Here is a 17,998-nt window from a genome sequence, read left to right on the forward strand (position 1 = left end):
AAAAAAAAAAAAACATTCTCTTTTACCTAAGCATTTCTATCTTCCTTTACCAATGTGATGAGGAACTTTATTTTTATTTGTGTATTAATCAAAGATTTATTTAGTTATTTGAAAGTCACAGACTATGGCTTTATCTGTTTCATCTCTAATGAGGACCTTAAAAAATAAATGATTTGAAAACTTAGCTCATATTATTGCACGGTAGACCTTAAGGGGGAGAAAATAAACAAGCAGATAAGGGCCAAAGAATCTCGCAGAGGCTATAAATGCTAGGAATGACCACGAAGACTCACAAAAAATTTTAGCATGTTAAGACATTCAGATTGATGTAATGAGGATAAGGATACCATGAAATTGCAGGAACATGAAAACAGAGAGTGAACACACTACTATAGAGTTACAAAGTACTTCTCGGGGAGTTACAGCATTACAACACAGCTGGTTAGTCTGCTACCGGCAATGTCGCCATCCCACATGGGTGACAGTTTGAGTCCTAGATGCTCTATTTCTTATCCACCTCCCTGCTATGTGCCTGGGAAAGCAGTGGAAGATGGCATATGTGCTTGGATCCCTGCACTTATGTGGGAGACCCACATGAAGTTCCAGGCATCTGGAGTTGGCCTAGTCCAGCCCTAGATGTTATGAATATTTGGTGAGTCAACCAATGGATGGAAGATTCTTTCTTTCTCTCTCCCTTTCTCTCTCAAGTATGCCTTTCAAATATATAAATAAATCCTTGAAAAAATTATTTTTTTTGTTGCCATGTACTTTCCTGATGTACTGTCACATTATTATGCCATCATCCATGAGGTCATTACTGGTTGCCCGAATAATGAGGACTGACCAATTTCAAATTTGTGTTCTCCAAAACTATATGCTAAATAAACTTCTTTTCATTGTACATTACTGAGCCTCAGTCATTTTGATTTAAAAAAAGAAAATAGATTAAGACAAATTCACATTGTGTTTTCTAGTTCAAGTCCACATATGACAATGAAATCCTGGTGATGCTTTCCTGTCATATGATAGAGAAAATTAACTACAGTAGATAAAAGCCTGCATTTCCCACTCAACTATCTCTCAGAAATTATGCCATTAATATGATAATGATAATGATGTTGGTAACAGTCATCATGAAAGTAGATTATCTGAGCTTATTATTATTGTTTCAGGGGTCTGGTGGGGGAAACACCACCTGCTGAGTCCTGCTCAGTCAGTCACCACAACACAACAGATGAAACTGGAGCCAGGATCCAAGAACTCAATACAGGTCTCATTGTGTCATAGTTTTTATAACATGTCCTATGGCATACTGTTAGATAATTACATGAAAATAAATGAAGGCTATTTAAAAGTTGCCAAGACAAAGGTGGGCATTCCAGCAGCCATGATTTAAATTACCACTGGACGTCTGTATCCCATACAGGAGTGCATGGGTTCAAATCCTGCCTTGACTTCTCATCTAACTTCCTACTAATATTCATACTCAGAAGAAGCAAATTCATGGCACAAGCAGTTGGGTCCCCACTATCTACGCGAGGCACTTGGCTACAGCCTGCCCCAGCACCAGCTGTTGTGGTTATTTGTCAAGTGAACAGCAGATGAGAGATCTCCTTTTCTCACTCTTTCACTCTCTCACTCTCTCATTCTCTCCCTGTCTTATAAATAAAAGAGAAGAAATTACATCCAAATCTTACTTTAAAATATTTATAAAATAATAAAATATTACATAAAATATATTTTATATTACAAATTTACATTATACAGAAAATAAATTATATAAATAAAATATTTTATATAATATATATCTAAAATTAAAATGTTAAAATATTATATATAATATAAAAATAAAATATAAAAATTTTATCAAATATACAATATATAATACAATATAGTATATTATAATAAATAATATAATATGATATATTGTATATAAAATATACATTATATAATAAAATGCTGCACAATATATCATATAATGTATTATAATATAAAACAAATTATATCATACATATAAGAATAATATAATATCTTACATTATATATTATATGTAATGTATCTTTTATATTACATAAATATGAAATATAAATATTATAAGAATATATTATATTTATATTAAAATATAAATTTAAAATATTGTAGAAAATTAAATTATATATTAAAATATGAAATTAAAAATATTATAAAAATTGCATTCAAAATCCTGCTCTTGGCCGACTCCAAGGCTCACTTGGCTAATCCTCTGCCTGCGGAGCCAGCACCCCGGGTTCTAGTCTCAGTTGGGTTGCCAGATTCTGTCCCGGTTGCTCCTCTTCCAGTCCAGCTCTCTGCTGTGGCCCGGGAAGGCAGTGGAGGATGGCCCAGGTGCTTGGGGCCCTGCACCCACACGGGAGACCAGGAGGAAGCACCTGGCTCCTGGCTTTGGATAGGCTCAACATCAGCCATAGTGGCCACTTGGGGGGTGAACCAACGGAAAGGAAGACCTTTCTCTCTGTCTATCTCTCTCTCTCACTGTCTAACTCTGCCTATCAAAAAGAAAAAAAGAAACTTACTCTTTTTAAGATTTTATTTATTTATTTGAGAGGCAGATTTATGGGCAATTATAGAGAGAGACAAAGGTCTTCGTCTGCTGGTTCAGTCCTCAAATGGCCACAACAGCCGGAGCTGCGCCAATTCAACACTAGGAGGCAGGAGCTTCTTCCAGGTATCCCACATGGGTTCAGGGGCCCAAGGACTTGAGCCATCGTCTACTGCTTTCCCAGGCCATAGCAGAGAGCTGGATTGGAAGAGGAGCAGCTGAGACCAGAACCAGCACCCACATTGGAAGCCAGTGCCGCAGGCGGAGGATTAACATATTGAGCCACGGCGCCGGCCCCCCAAATCCTATTTTAAAATAATAAAATAATATTTATAAATATTATCATTTATATCATAATTAATTTTACTTATTATTTCTCAACTTAATTGAATTTAACTCTAAATGATATTGTCAAAATTAACTTCAATAATTTGTTGGGAAAACTGGATTTCCAAAAGTAGAAGTTTGAAACAAGATCTGTACCTTATACTCTACAGAGAAATCGACTCAAAATAGATCATGAATCTAAATGCAAAATCTAAAATCTATGAAACTACTAAAGGAAAACATACAGAAGACATTCCAAGATATTGGCATAGGCAATCAATTTTTGTTTAAGATTGCAAAAGAATAGGAAATTAAGGCAAATATAGAGAAATGGGATAATATCAAACCAAGGAGTTTCTGCAGAGCAAAAGTAAACAAAAGAATAGAGTCAGAAGGGACAGAATGCAAGAAAAAACTTCTGTGGCACTACATATATCGGTAAAGGATTACTATCCAAATTATATAAGGAGCTCAAAAAATTCAACAGGGGCTGGAACTGTGTCATAGTGGGTAATGCAGCAGCCTGCATTGCCTGAATCCCATATGGGCGCCGGTTCTAGTCCCAGCTGCTCCTCTTTCAATCCAGCTCTCTGCTATGGCCTGGGAAAGCAGCAGAAGATGGCCCAATCCTTGGGCTCCTGCACCCATGTAGGAGACCAGGAGGAAGCTCTTAGCTCCTGACTTCAGATCTGCACAGCTCTGGCCCTTGCAGTCACCTGGGGAGTGAACCAGCAGATGGATAACCTCTTTCTTTCTTTCTTTCTTTCTTTCTTTCTTTCTTTCTTTCTTTCTTTCTTTCTTTCTTTCTCTCTCTCTCTCTCTCTCTCTTTCTCTCTCTCTCTCTCTCTGTAAGTCTGCCTTTCAAATATTTAAATAAACCTTTAAAAAATAGTAATCCGACAACAATCAACACTTAATTCAATTAAGAAATGGACAAAGGATCTGAACATTTTTTTCACAAGAAGAAATGAAAATCACCAATAAAGGCACGAAAGATAAGTACTACCAGTCCTCAGATAAATGCAAACAAAATGCACAATGAAGTACCATCTAATACCAGTTAGGATGGCTCTTACCACCAAGACAAAGAACAATTGTTGACAAGGTTGTAGAGAAAAGCCACAATCACAAAAATGCAAATAACACATATATTCTCTTATATAGAAAAATAAATATATGCATAATGCATTATATCATATTATATATTTTATATGCATTAAAATATGGGGATGTCAAATTAATTGGTATATATAAATGTCTTCACTGAATTACACCTCCTACATGGTTATGTACATTTTTTCCTCATATTAGGATCTTTGTAATGGATTCCACTGTATATTTGATATAAAGTATCTGTCCCTGCTATCAAAAAAGTAATGCTGTGTGTATATATAATGTTCATATTTTATGTGAATATACCAGAATGAAAAAATTTTAAAAGCTATGTGTGCTAATTGAACTCCTCTTTGAATTTTTCTACACTGTTTCAAATATATTAAAATAAAAAGAAAAAATTAACTTCTCAATATATTCTTTAAAAACTCTGAAGCTGTATTAAGTATGTTATAGGAGTACATACTTTTTATTTTTGTCCTGAGGCTGCATATGGTTCTGTTTTGTACTATTTTATTCAGTCTTTATGGAAAATTATGAAATGTTTCACTGTGAAGTTTTTTCAGTAATGTTAAATTGTTTAATGTAGTGCATTGAACTATTATGTATCTTGATTATTGAGCTTTTGAACCTCTAAAATTCTGTGCCTGTGAAAAGTGTCTCATTTATCTCAACCAAAAGCCAGCCCTGGTTCCAGGACCTTCAGTTATAAGGTATTCAAACGGAAAGGTCAATCTAACAACGTAGCTCAGTAGGGTACTGTGGAAAAAATGTTCTATTTCTAGATAATACTCAAAGATAAACTCTAAATATGTGACAAAATTTCAGCTTTCAGGAACTATGTCTAATGCCAGGCAAATCTTTTCTCTTAAGACTTCCCTCACCTAGCACAGAGATTAAAGAATTATTAAGTCGTAGATGATCATCTCAGAATAGTTGAACAAATTGAACTGTTGTAACAATTATGAATAATAATATCTGTTCCAGAGGGAAGTTGAAGTAGATTGAGATGGAAGACAATTTTATTTCAAAGCATACTTCTGCAGAACAAGGCAGAAATAATATTTCTCTATTTAAATTGATAGTCCTACCAGAAAATGTATTTACCATATTGAATCTTTGGAAGAAATGAACTTAAAGAACTAGGATCATGTTTTCCAATAGACAGAACTGAATAATTCAGACTTGCAGGTTAGACAAGAGAAGCAGAATCAGAATTAAAGTCCAAATGTTTAGAATGGTTCTTATGGAAGGGTGTTGGAGAATTAAGGGAGATTTCAGTTAAGTGAGAGTACCACATAAAAGTGTAAAAGAAAGAGAGGGAGGAAGGAAGGTGGGTGATTGAGGAGGAAACTGAAAAGAAGGAAGGAAAGATGGGAGGACAGAAAAAAGAAGGAAGAATGGAAGAAGAATCTCCTTTGCCTTAGGTTCCATGAAGGACTATCAGAATACACAAATATATTTTATTAATAAGACTACTAAACATCAGAAAAAGAGAGTGAGATGTCATAGTTTGTGTTTTAAATTCCCAGTGAGTATATATTAAACAATTACCATTTACTCAACTCCTTAGGTTAATTGTGGAAGGTGGAAGAAGCACCAGGCTAAAGCTCTTGAAGCATTTTGGGTATAAATGAATCTAGTACATTCATGAACATATACCTAAATCTAGCCTTCTGCCTTCAGAACACAAACACGCCCTGTGCTGAAAAATCCCAAACATGACAACGTAACGTATTTTTCATTCTCTGTAACTCTGTATTTCAAATAAATATAAATCTTTATTAAGAATAAATATAAATCTTTATTAAGAAAGTTTTTGAAGAAATATAAATAAGTATGTTTGGGTGAAGAAAGAGATTACGGAAGCAAGAGCCGGCGCTGTGGCACAGTGGGTTAAAGCCCTGGCCTGAAGCTCCGACATCCCATATGGGTGCCAGTTTGAAACCCAGCTGCTCCTCTTCCAATCCAGCTCGCTGCTATGGCCTGGGAAAGCAGTAGGAGATGGCCCAAGTCCTTGGGCCCCTGCACCCCCATGGGAGACACAGAAGAAGCTTCTGGCTCCTGACTTTGGATCAGCTCATCTCTAGCCATTGCAGCCATCTGGGGAGTGAATCAGCAGATTAAAGACCTGTGTGTGTGTGTATGTGTGTGTGTCTCTACCTCTCTTTGTAACATAACTCTGTCTTTCAAATAAATAAAGATTAAATCTTAAAAAAAAGATTACAGAAGCAGAGATATTTAGAGTAAATTAATAATTTCTTTAGTCATATTTGAATATGGAAATATTATTTAAATTTCCTGAACCATAAATGTTTAACCTGAAAAAATGGATATAATATAGAGCTCACATGGCTATTTTAACTATGGAGGAAAAGGTGGTGCAGTACACCGTGGGTTATTGATTAGTGACAGTCATGTGTCGTTTATTTTGCATAATTAGTAGAAAATCGTTATCAGTATGCTATATGAAATACATGAGTTACAAACACGGAGAGAGGCATTATCAAAGCAAAATTTACTTATCTTTTAAAAATTCTTAGATATACCTTTAAAGAATTATATAAGGCCGGCGCCGCGGCTCACTAGGCTAATCCTCCGCCTAGCGGCGCCGGCACACCGGGTTCTAGTCCCGGTCGGGGCGCCGGATTCTGTCCCGGTTGCCCCTCTTCCAGGCCAGCCCTCTGCTGTGGCCAGGGAGTGCAGTGGAGGATGGCCCAGGTGCTTGGGCCCTGCACCCCATGGGAGACCAGGAAAAGCACCTGGCTCCTGGCTCCTGCCATCGGATCAGCGCGGTGCGCCGGCCGCAGCGCGCCGGCTGCTGCGGCCATTGGAGGGTGAACCAACGGCAAAGGAAGACCTTTCTCTCTGTCTCTCTCTCTCACTGTCCACTCTGCCTGTCCAAAAAAAAAAAAAAAAAAAAAAAAAAAAAAGAATTATATAAGTCATTACTAAGGACTTGTTTATAATTATACTATCCACTTTAATTTAGTGTCTCAATGAAACTTTTCAACACAAGAACTGTACAAGTTTGTTCGTGGTGAGCTAGAAAAGTTTTCCTGCTAAAGAACTTCAAATATTAAACAAAAAGTAATTACAAAGCAATGAAGAAGACTTGAGTGAAAATAGAACCTAGCTCTCACAGTGTCCTAACTCAGCAGCGAACTATCAGGCCAGAACAAGCACTCTCAGGTTTTGGCCGTGGTACAGGAACCATCAGATTTTCCCTTCCCATGTGTGGCAGTTATTTTCTCTTGAATATCACCAGAATTTTGTGATTTGCAAATCATAACTAAATTAATGACATCAACTTGCTGCTATTTAAAATACCTGGGGATTGCAGTTAATGCCTAAAGCTTGTTTGAGGTTTCCTTTTGTCACAGAAATAAGGGATTTAAAGTAATGATATTTATATTATAAATATGCTTGCCCAGTAATGCAATATATAATTCAATCTGTTTCATATGAAGTGCTGATGCTGAAATACAAAACAGAATATTCCAATTCTCTCAACTCTAAAAGCAAGTAGATTAAATCTGAGGCTGGTCAGTAATTATTACACCAATACACTGAATACTTTCCTGATTTAATAGTGCTACTTTAAAGGGGCTTGACACTAAAAACATGTTTCTACTAACACAAAAGGAAACAATCTGTTTTCTAAAATTATATGTAGTAGAAATATAATGCATTTAGTCTTTAAAAAATAATATTAGGGCCTGGCATTGTGGTGTAGAGGGTAAAGCTGCCTACTGCAGTACAGGCATACCATATGGGCGCCAGTTCGAGTTCCAGCTGCTCCACTTCCGATCCATCTCTCTGCTGTGGCCTGGGAAATCACTGGAACATGGCTCAAGTTCTGGAACCCTTGCACCGTGTGGGAGACCTGGAAGAAGCTCCTGGCTCCTGGCTTCAGATTGGCGCAGCTCTGGCTGTTGTGGCCATCGGAGAGTGAACTAGTGGATGGAAAACTTTCTCTTTCTCTCTCTCTCTCTCTCTCTCCCTCTCCCTCTCCCTCTGCCTCTCTGTAATTCTGACTTTCAAATAAATAAATAAAATCATTGAAAAAAGGTAATATTGGGAGATGTGTGGAGAAAGAGTGTATAATTAATTTGACTACCAAAGTATTACACTCACATGAATGCATAGAGGATGTGAACTGGAATTAACTACTAAAAATTTCATTTAGAAATATGTGCATGATCAATGTGTGCTTCATGGTGCAATGCGTAAGCCAATGTTTAGGACATCAACATCCCATATCAGAGAGCTTGTTTAAAGTCCAGCACTTTTTCTTCTAATTGAGCTACCTGCTAACACACCTGGGAGAGTGTGGATGATGGATCAAGTACTTTGTTCCCTGCCGCCTTTGCGGTAGACTTTGATGGAGTTCCTGGATCCTGTCTTTGTGCTAGCCCACCCTTAGATGTTGTGGCCATTTGGAAAGAGAACCAGTGGGTGGACGATCTCTCTCTCTTTTCCTCCATCACACTGCCTTTCAAATAAATCTTTTAAAAAAGAAAATATATGCATTATATATAATGTTTTGATCTTTGTATAATAATACAGATTCATCCTATACTAAATTATTTACAATATATAATATGTATTATAATGTATACTAAATAAAGTAATATATTAAATGAATATATTATATGAATATATATATATATTTGGGGGAAAATCAGGTACAATATTGTCTTTCATTTCACCAGTCTAGATGTGATTTTCTGCCACTTTCTTCAATTCCTGTTATCTATTTTTCTAATACAAAGTAGACATGTAATAAGTATCAAATGAATACTTGATACCCCCATAAATTATTATAGTATGGTGGGGCAATTATCTTTGTACATACCTGTCCACCAACATGAATACATTAGAGTGGGTGGCCAAATAAAAAGAAATAGAGTGGTGTGTCTAGGAAGAAATAATTTGATGGAATTACAAAATACATTAAAAGGAAAAAAACAATACCCCAAAGATAAGCTATTTCTCAAGGACTCATTTACTCCTGGTAACTATCAGAAAAATTAAGGTTGTGCTTAAAAGAAATGAGGCAGTACAGGTTCTGTGAGAAATGTCATCAGTTCTGTAGAAAAAAAAAAAAAAACAAGCCAATAAAACTAATCTACAAGGGGCTTTTAGATTTTGATTAGATTGTAGATTACTAGTGTTTTGTGAAGTTTTTGTAAAAATAGCAATTGATTTCCCCCTCTAACCAAGCAATTTAATCTATAGTACAAGTCACACAGCCAGCAGTGGGATAGTGGGTTTCCCTACAGGATCAGTGAGCTAGAAGCAATATGCCTGCCACCAGGTTTCTAAAATAATCATTTGGCAAAGATAATTTTATTGGTCAGGAATAAAGGTTAACAACCTTTTTACGGCTCTTTAGAGTCAGAAAGATTCAAGTGCCACATTCATTTCACCATTCCTTACTCTTTCAGCCTCGTTCCTTTTGTGCTCAACAAAAATTGAGAACAGCAGGTTTTAGTTGAGCAGCTCATCATACTGCTTGGAATATTCAAGTATTTATGTAGCATATAAGAAATATATGGCATGCTCTAAGCACTAGGACAGATAATAAGATCTTATAACAGTGGTTGCACAAGCATGGAAAAGAACACTGAGTCTGAGTAGACAGAATGGGGAAGTATTGTTTTACAGATTTTGCTTTTTCTTTGGAAAATGCGAACAGTTAATGCTCCAGAATCACACAATATAGACATTGGCTTCTAATGAATCCTTTCCTAGCTATTGCCATGAAGGCATGCAATATCTGGATTGTGTTCTTTTGTCAGAAAAAAACATTAAGTAACAGGTCCCTAAGTCTGCACGTGGAGTAAAGAAGAAAGATTAAGTAATAAATACTAGGGAGAGAAAGAGACAGGAGAAAATATCCAGTATAAACAGTGAATTGTACATTTTAATGCAAAGTAGCCATAACATGTGTGCTAACTCAACTGTTTTTTCATAGGAAGATAACAGAAGCCCATTCTCCCGACTTCCTGCAGGTTTTCAGCACCACTTTATGTCAGAAAAGCTTCACATGGTTTAGCATAGCCACAGATACCAGGAGCAAGCTTGCCATGAACACTCCCATTAATTCTTAATATTAACTGTAGTGTCATTCTTATTTCCTTATTTGGGAACATGAAGAGGGTGGTTCCTGCCTAGGATACTTTATAGAAACATTATGGGAACTAATAGATTATAATAACAATGAAATCATCATCATGTTATCCTCTCTTGTATTGAGTATCTAAATTGTTTCAGACACTGTTTCAAACATTTTAAAGATATTATCTTTTATTAAGATTTATTTTGTTAATGTGAAAAGCTGCATGACAGAAAGAGAGAATCTGAGAGAGCTCTTCAATGCACTGGATCACTTTTTCAATGGCTGCAAAAGTCAGGGATGGGCCAGGCCTAAGCTAGGATTTCCACCTGAGTTTCCCATGTGGGTGTCAAATACTCAAGTACTTGCGCCATCATCTGCTTCTTCCCAGGCACAGCAGCAGGGAGCTAGATTAAAAGCAGAGCAGTGGGACTCAAGCTGGCATTCAAGTAGTGGATGCCACCCTCACAAGCAATGGCTTGACCTGCTGCACCACAACACCATCCCTTTTCATTGCAATATCTTAATATAGCAAAACAAAATAAAACAAAACAGCTATCAGGTGGAAATTGGACAGGGGCTGACAAGAGGTCTGATCTATTATGAAATTCTCTCTTTCTTGCTCTCCCTCTCTCTCCCTCTCTAACAAATTATTTTATCCGTTATTAGACAAAATAAATACTCATTATAAACTTTGGAGAAAATAGAATAGGAAAAATATGCCATATTGCAACCATCCAAACTCCATTCCTACTATTTAGATATGCAAATACCTATTACCATCCAAATTTCTAGGTCTGGAGTTCACATAATATGGCTTGGGATGGCAAATTCAAATATTTACGTATATTGCATTAATAAAAAATTAAATTTCAGATATCAGGAAGTGAAATAGCAAGCAATTCATATGAAATATTGTCTGAAGTTATTAGATTTCTAATTTATAGTACTGAGAGTTCAAAGAGTATGCCTACTCTGTTCATTAGGGTTTCTAGAAATATTTTAACTATATGTCAGTACAGCATCCTTATCTGAGGGCTTGGGTTCAAGTCCCAACTCCAGTTCTTTCCAGCTTCTTGTGAATGCACACTCCCAGAGAAAGCAAGTGATTGCTCAAGTACTTGAGTCCCTATCACCTACATAGGAGACCCATACTGAGTTACTGGATCCTGACTTCAGACTGTCCCAACCTCAGCTCTTGCAGTCACTTTGGAAGTGAACCAATGAATGAACAATCTCCTTCTTTCTCTCTCTCTGCTTCTCAAATGAAAAAAAAAATGAAACAGATATATGTATATTTATGCATGAAAATAAGATACCAGCATGCCATTATAAATCCACATACATAATTTTATTTTAAAAAACATATATTGACTTCTTACATTTTTAATTTAAAGTAGAACAATTGCTCATCCAATGGAATCACTATAAAATTCCATAGCTCGGGGCCAGCACTGTGGCATAGCAGGTTAACGCCCTGGCCTGAAGCTCCCACATGGGTGCTTGTTCGAGACCTGGCTGCTCCACTTCCTGTGCAGCTCTCTGCTGTGGCCTGGGAAAACAGTAGAAGATGGTCCAAAGTCCTTGGGCCCCTGCACCCACGCAGGAGACCCACAAGAAGCTCCTGGCTCCTAGCTTTGGATCAGCACAGCTCCAGCCTTTGCAGCCAATTGGGGAGTGAACCATCAGATGGAAGACCTCTCTCTCTCTGCCTCTCCTCTCTCTATGTAACTCTTTCAAGTAAAATAAATAAATCTTTTAAAAAAGGTGTATAAACCGCTTATAAAAAAATTCCATAGCTCAGAATTATTAGTTTGATTAATCAATCCCTTGTTCTTTAGCATTTCTACAAAAACTAATGTATTATTAATTATATCACAGTAACTATTTTTTCATATTTTTGTTTACTTTGTGTCTCTTTCATTATTTTGTCAGGGTAGATTTCAAAATTGGAACAACAAGATCAAACGTTGGCAGCTCTTTCATGAATCTTAACAAATTGCTAAAGACATTTTCTTTTTTTTAATGATGGACTAATTTGCAACCACACATTCAATTGTGATGGTGTTTTCTGTCAGCATAGCCAGGTCTCTGTTGTAGATCAAACTTTGCTTTACAAGACACTGCTTAAGTTTGATTTAGTGTATTTTGATTTATGGTCAGATAACTTTCTACTCTCCCCTACATTTGGTTGCCAACCAAATGTTTCCTCCTTTTATCTTTTTAATAGAATATCTGATGTTCTATTACTATCCAAATTCTCATATTCATTATTATGACAGTCAGCAACTTCAAAGTTGTTTAGTAAGGTATATTTTAAAAATATAAAGATTGCATTAATGAGCACAATTTCCTTTGTTCTTGTCTTTTAATAAAGTCCAGAAATTCACCACTAAGTAGTGAGGATGATTTCTGTCTTAAAATTGCTTTCTCATCTACATCTCTCTTCATAGAACATAAGATATTTTTGACTCTATGTGACATCCAATTAGAAAATCCGGTGAGGTAATTGTGTGACTACCAAATAAGCTTAGTTCATCTATCTTTCATAGCTTGGATAAAATACACACAATTTCCAAAGGTAGAGGAATTTAATCTATTTTGTAAAAACAGCAATGCCCCCCAAAATCTATATTTCCTATTCCTGTGTTTGTTAAAGACAAAGAACATCTCATTTTGTAAATTTTTAAACTTTCTTAAGCATCTCACAAATTTTGGATAAAGGCAATTTAACTTATGTGGTCTAAGCTTATTAAAATATATTATTAGAATTGATAAATATAAAGTATTTTAAAATGCCACATGAATTTTGAATAACATAAATTATGTGTTATAATTTTTATTTGCAGATGAATGACCAAATGTAAGTTTCAATATTATATTGATTATTGTTAGAATGATATAAACTTTCCTTTTATCCCTTATATACATTTATGTTACTGAGATTTTTAATTTATTTTTAATTTATTACATTTTATTTATATATTTATTCAAAAGTCAGATTGAGAGAGTTGGAGAGAGAGAGAGAGATCATTCTTCTGCTGGCTTACTCTAAAATCATCTGTAATAACTGGGACACGCAGGCCAAAGCCAAGAGCAGGAACTCTATCTAGGTCGCCCACATGAGTGGCAAAAAAACAAGTCCTTGGGTCATCATCTGCTGCCTCTCAGACACAATTATATGATGCTGGATGGGAAGCAAAGGCAGGACTTGATCCCAGACACTCCAATATGGCCTATGGGCATCCCAAGCAGCAGTTAGCAAGCTACACCATAATACCAGTCCCTCAATTAAATTCTTAAAATAAATTATGTCATAAACACTGATACTTCCAAAATTTGATGATTACCAAAATAGTTGAGTTATTCTATGACACTGTTGATTTTTTACTACCTTTACCTTTCCTAATTAGTCATATCTTATTGACTTTAATGAAGACTTCTGTCTTTCTGTTAATTATATCTCAAATTGTCCCTTGACAATATATGTTGAAAACTACCTTTCTTTGACATTGATCAGTGGACAACCTTGGATTTAGAAGGCATTAAGAAATCATCCTGTGGTATGTTCTGCAATTAGCTAGAAGCCAAGTAATAATAAAATGCAATTAGCTCGATGTCTACAAGTTAAAGAAAATCATCTCAAGAAAAAGAAAAAAGAATAAAATCCAAAGGAGAAATCATTTTCATTTCAGGAAAGAATGCAAAAACAAATAAGAAAAAGTAAGCAATCCTCTGTATCCTTCAGTGCATCAGTTCTTATCTTCTTCAGCCATTTTAATTAACACGTTAATAAATTCTTTGATAGATTTAACAGCAAGTGACAATTGCAAAGTGTAGGCTGAAATAAAATCTAACACAGCAATTTGTTACTCACAAAAATATCATTATTGTCTAGTCAACCATAACTTGTTTTTTCCCTCTTTCTCTTAAGGGAAAAGTTGCTATTTGGGAGAAGATTTAAGCTTTAGCTTCCACTTATTAAGCAGAATTAATGATCTATTTGCTTAGAAACCATATATTAGCTCCAGTTTATCCATCCACTGGGTAAACGATAGACAGTCTTTGGTCACTATGATAGATTTGAATGCCGGCAAAAACATCAATCAGTGTCGGTAGCTGATTAGTTGTTGGTGTCTTTGACAGGCTCTTCCATCTCACTGAATGAAAGCCAGCTGATTGCTTTCACTTTTCTCCACGTCCATTGCCCTCCACTGCCACTATATTACATAGCTAATGCTGAGGGTGGAAAATTCTCTGTGTCAGCTGAGAGTGAATTTCTCCCCTTCACTTATCATTACATCCACACTGGTCTTGTACTTCAAATTACAAAATGAATACTGGTCAACACTGTGTGGAAATGTGGCTTTATAGAACAGTGAGTAGAGATACCTGAAAAAGAGTTGCTTTTTTAATAATAAAGTTTGTTCTTTGGTCAAAATAGTGTCCTGAAATGTACTTCAGTGGATGATATGATAAAAATTACATATGCAGAGATTGAAAGGGTTGCTAGTTGAGAAATAAAAGATTGTAATAACAGGAAACATTACCCTTGAGAAGAGTTCACATTTTGAAAGTACAACAGTAATTAGCATTAAAACAATCATTAAGCTGATGTTCATTTCCTCTTAAAGTTTGCTCAGGCCAATCTTTACTAGGATATGTGTGCACACTCTAAAAGTGTAGCTTATCTGTGAGCCTAGGGAACAGATGGAGTGAATTTCTTAGTAGAAATATTTGAGCAAGTGAAAAAGATACAATTTTTGACTTTCTTGACACCCGATATTGTCTGGCATATGTTCAGCTCTTATTATCAAGCAGTCAAAAGGAACAAATGATCTGCAAGCAGAACGACCAATGTCTTAATTAAAGTATAGTCAATGTGATAGTATCAAGCACTAGCAAGCTAATTATATACATTATAAATTACATAGGTTTAATAATGAAGCAATTCCAAGTTTTCTTTTTTCCTATAAATATGAGTTGTCTCTCCAATAACTGAGGTTACTCCCCAAATAGGTATATCTTCTGTCTTCAATATACAATCATGTATATGTAGTCTAAATATTATTCAATAGTATGTAACTCACAAAAGTTGAATTTGAGGGGCCGGCGCTGTGGCTCACTTGGTTAATCCTCCGCCTGTGATGCTGGCATCCTATATGGGTGCCGGGTTCTAGTCCCGGTTGCTCCTCTTCCAGTCCAGCTCTCTGCTATGGCCCGGGAAGGCAGTGGAGAATGGCCCAAGTGCTTGGGCCCCTGCGCCTGCATGGGAGACCAGGAGGAAGCACCTGGCACCTGGCTTCATATCGGCATAGCTCCGGCAGTAGTGGAAATTGGGGGGGGGGGGGGACGGGTGAACCAGCGGAGGGAAGACCTTTCTCTCTGTCTCTCTCTCTCTCTTACTGTCTAGTTCTATCCATCAAAATTAAAAAAAAAAAAATTAAAAAGTTGAAGTTGAATTCTACAAATCTAGAATTATAGAGTTCTAAATTGTATTAAAACCATCTATTGTGATCCTTTGGTAAAGTGGTAAAGCCTCACTGGGATGCCCACATCCAGTATTGGAGTGCCTGGGTTTAATTCCTGGCTCCACTTCAAAGTCATTTTTTGCTATAGTGCATACTGAGAAGCGGCAGATGATGGCTCAAGCACTTGGATCCCTACCATCCACATGGAAGACTCATTAAGTTCTGGTTCCATGCAGAGAATGCTGCATAAGTGCTTCTTAGTGGGGCACATCCACCCACCCCCCAAAATGAAAGGCTGGACCACAGTTACTGCTCACCCAAATCAGACCAGGGATGGGCACACCTGCCCCCAAAGGAAGGTGGGAGAGGGAGCAGCAGGAGGCTAATCGACATGAATTGGTATTTTCAGTAATTTTAAATTTGCACGAACATCTAAATGGGCCTCTCTAAAGATTTACAACATAGTTCTAATCTCTATCTTAGACCACCAGAACAAATTCCTTTCCCAAATCCTCATGTTGATGTATAACCTTGCCTATGTTCCTGCCAGCTTGTAGATTTGCTTCTAATCTCTAAATAAAAATGGGAGCACATAGCTATCCAGTGGCATGCCTTTGAATGGACACTCCCATGTCCTGTCTCCTCATTTGAAAAACCCCACAGGTTCAGCCTGATGGAAGATCTCTCTCCATTTGTTTGTCTGTTGCTCTTTTTCTCTCTCTGCCATTCAAATAAAATGAAACAATCAAAATAAAAAATTTAATTAAAAAATTTGAAAATATTTCCCTTTTTAAAAAAATTGACAGTTAAATCGTAAATTCAATTACTAATTTAAATTCAATCACACAATTAGTAACTATTTAAATTTTTTTTGCATTATATAAATATATCACATGGAAAAAATTTGGTGAGTGGGAACAGAATGTTTAAATACATAAGCATGAAAAATATTATCAGAAGCATGAATAAAGAACTGAAAGTCCATGAAAAGTATGAAATCAATAATGGATGCAGAGAAGTTTACATGTTTTCTCCAACTGAGTTGTTTAGACCTGTGCCATGATATAGGAAAAGACCAAAAATACAAAGTATCATGTATAATGCATAATTAATTTCTGTGTCCTAAATAATCACGTGAAGAAAAAAAAGTTTGACAGTCTTACTTAGCTCAATTTACCTTATACAACTCAATTTTGTATATTTTAAAAATTGTAATCAAAAAAGAGAACAGGATATGTGTTGTGGCACAGCAAGTTAAGCTACAACTGGGGGACCTGTATTCCATATTGAAGTGCCTGGGAAGAAGACCGGCTACTACTTCTGATCCAATTTTTTGCTAATGTGTTAGGAGGCAGCAGATGATGGTCAAGGGTCTGGGTTCTTGCCACACATGTAGGAGACCTGGATGGAGTTCCTGACCTCTGTCTTCAGCGTGAACTATCCTGGGTTATTGCTGCCATTTAGGACAGAAATAGAAGATTCTCTCTCCCTCTACACTTCCCCCTCCCTAACCCTCTGCCTCCCCACCCCTTCCCCTCCCTCTCTCTTTATCTCTCTGTCACTCTGCCTTTCCAATAAATAAATTAAAAATCTATTAAAATTAAAGGAGAATAATTTTAAAATACAATGTTGCAAAACAAAATCAATTTGGGGAACTTTGTACAGAAGTTCCAGTACTACAACATAATGAATACTTTCAAACAATTCTTGCATACACCATAAAATGTTTAAGCATGACTACACTAGTAACATCTAAATTTAGTTAGATGTTCTGTAGTATGGGACAGATTTCCCAAGTCTTCCTCCAGTCTAACAAAATAAAATGTTCTCCACTAAGACCTAAGAACAAAGCCTTACCCCAAACGTAAACTCATTCATGTGATTTTTGATACAAAGATAATTAGAGTCAAAATAGAAATTACTCATAGTTAAAAGAAGATTTTGTCAAAGAAAAGTTGGCCCAAACCAAGAGTTCTTTTCTAATGGCCTAAGACCATTCTCCTAACTCTTTGGCTGATGGCCTAAGACCATTCTCCTAACTGACTTGAGATAAAATGCCTGACTACAGCAGGGTGATGATTTAGGAAACCAGATGCAGTCATATAAAGCAGGATTATTTCAAGATCTAATCTTGAGAAATCTCAGCCAGAAAACAGACAGCACCCTTGATAATAGTGCTCCTCTATGATCCATTCAGAGTCAAGAACATGCTTTTTAATTAAAATAAGGACACTTCCAAAAAGTAGATGAACATTTAAGCACAAGTTGCTTCCTTCACTACTGCCTATTACAGAGAAAAATATGAAGCAACCTAAATGACAAATAACAAAAGAATAAAGTATATAGTGTTACAGCCACTTACAATTGCACGAGTGTCTCCAACAACCC

Source organism: Oryctolagus cuniculus, chromosome 1 (assembly GCF_051225735.1).
Source record: "Oryctolagus cuniculus isolate XC-2025 breed Fujian yellow rabbit chromosome 1, ASM5122573v1, whole genome shotgun sequence".
Taxonomy (NCBI): domain Eukaryota; kingdom Metazoa; phylum Chordata; class Mammalia; order Lagomorpha; family Leporidae; genus Oryctolagus; species Oryctolagus cuniculus.